The following is a 1,822-nucleotide window of genomic DNA, read 5'->3' on the forward strand; positions in this document are numbered from 1 at the left end:
TTGTTTCTTCAATCATAATCATTACAATTGTATAACAATTACAAATTTAGCCTTAAAGATAGTCATATATTATAACATCGCAACACAACTAGTTCCCCTGATACAAAAAGATTAGGAGCATTTTTTATGTGCGCTTCCGACCATAGCTCATAATAATTACAATTGTATAGCAATTACAAATTTGGCCTTAAAGATAGACATATATTATAACATCGCAACACAACTAGTTTCCCTAACACAAAAAGATTAGGAGCATTTTTGATGTGCGCTTCCGGCCATAGCTTGGAGCAATCTTGGTACCGGGGGCATTGTGATCTCAACCAGGCCTTCGAGAAATTGAACTACCTGTCCCATTGTTGGCCGATCAAGCTCATCATCCTGGATGCACCAACATGCAACCTTGCAAGCCAGTTCAACCTCATCCAATTTGATGTCGCCATCTAGCTTGTGATCTACCAAACCCTTGATGTCTCCTTTGAGAAGCTTATGTGAGGCATACACAGGGAAATAAACATCAACATTGCCACCACTAGGACATGATGCACATGAGTTCCTCCTTCCAGATATTATTTCCAGCAACACCATCCCGTAGCTATAAACATCGACTTTTGGTGTAATAGGAACACCGCTTATCCATTCAGGCGCAAGGTACCCTGTAGTTCCTCTCATTGTTGTCAATACTCGGCTATAATCCCTTCCTATAAGTTTTGCCATTCCAAAGTCTGCAATTTTTGGAAGGAGTGAAGAATCAAGAAGTATGTTTTCTGGCTTGATATCACAGTGTATGATGCAGTCTCGGCAGCTGTCATGCAAGTAGGCCAACCCTCTTGCAACTCCTAGGCCTATCTGATATCTAGCAGTCCAATTCAACATGGTAGAATTGCTTCGAAATAGATGGACATCAAGAGAGTGATTTGACATGTATTCATAAACAAGCAACCTCTTGGAACCATCACAACAGAAACCAACAAGCTTAACCAAATTGATGTGTTGAACAGCTCCGATTGTGCTCACTTCGGCTCTGAATTGCTTCTCTCCTTGATAAGCACCATCGACATCTTCACTGCTACGACATTGGAGCCCTTTATAAACCCCTTGAATACAGAACCAAAACCGCCTACCCCCAACTTATCTGTGAATTTGTTTGTTGCCCGTTGTAGATCATTGTATCCGAATGCAATGATTCCAGTACAAACTTGAGAATCACTCAGTATCTGACCAGAGTTCTTCTTTTTGTTTCTCTGGATCATTATTAAGAGGATAAGTGCAAATAGGCCTAAAACAAAAACACCTGTACCAGTGACAATTCCAATAACAATTCCTCTTCTGTTGTTTTTCAAACTTTGTACATCTTTAGCAGAAAGACGGAGGTAAAGAGTTTCTCCGTTAGAATTGGCAGTGCCACTACATGGTAGTGCTCTTATGTTGAGCAATTTATTATGCCACATAGAACATCCATTGTCGCCAAAGGAGTAGGCTGTGCAAGAGCAATTATTCAGGCAAACTTGTGCGCACTCACTTGCACTTGCAGCAGCATCTACTTCTGGGGCATCCTTGGGCAACTTAACACATGGCATAGAATAGAACTTGTCTGTGGTATGCGTTGTGCCTCTATTGCTAATGCAGTCTAACTTAGTCTTCCTCGAGCACCCACCTGCTCGATCTTCTAGGTCCCAGTCCTTGGGGGATGTTATTGTGAAGCCCTCCATACAATTGCATTGTGGAAAATTATTATCATTGCAGATTGTGAAAGGCCCACAAATTGCATCAACGTCACACTGATCTCTTGGTTGGGCATTGATCATTACCCAATCTGGTGTGC

The 1,822-nt window shown here is 41.5% G+C and overlaps 1 pseudogene; it reads right to left on the reverse strand.

The window, feature by feature from the left end:
* Positions 1-89: 89 nt before the first annotated feature.
* LOC119345916 lies at positions 90-1,808 on the reverse strand (annotated as a pseudogene).
* Positions 1,809-1,822: the final 14 nt, after the last annotated feature.

The sequence above is a fragment of the Triticum dicoccoides genome, unplaced genomic scaffold, assembly GCF_002162155.2.
Source record: "Triticum dicoccoides isolate Atlit2015 ecotype Zavitan unplaced genomic scaffold, WEW_v2.0 scaffold33932, whole genome shotgun sequence".
NCBI lineage: Eukaryota > Viridiplantae > Streptophyta > Magnoliopsida > Poales > Poaceae > Triticum > Triticum dicoccoides.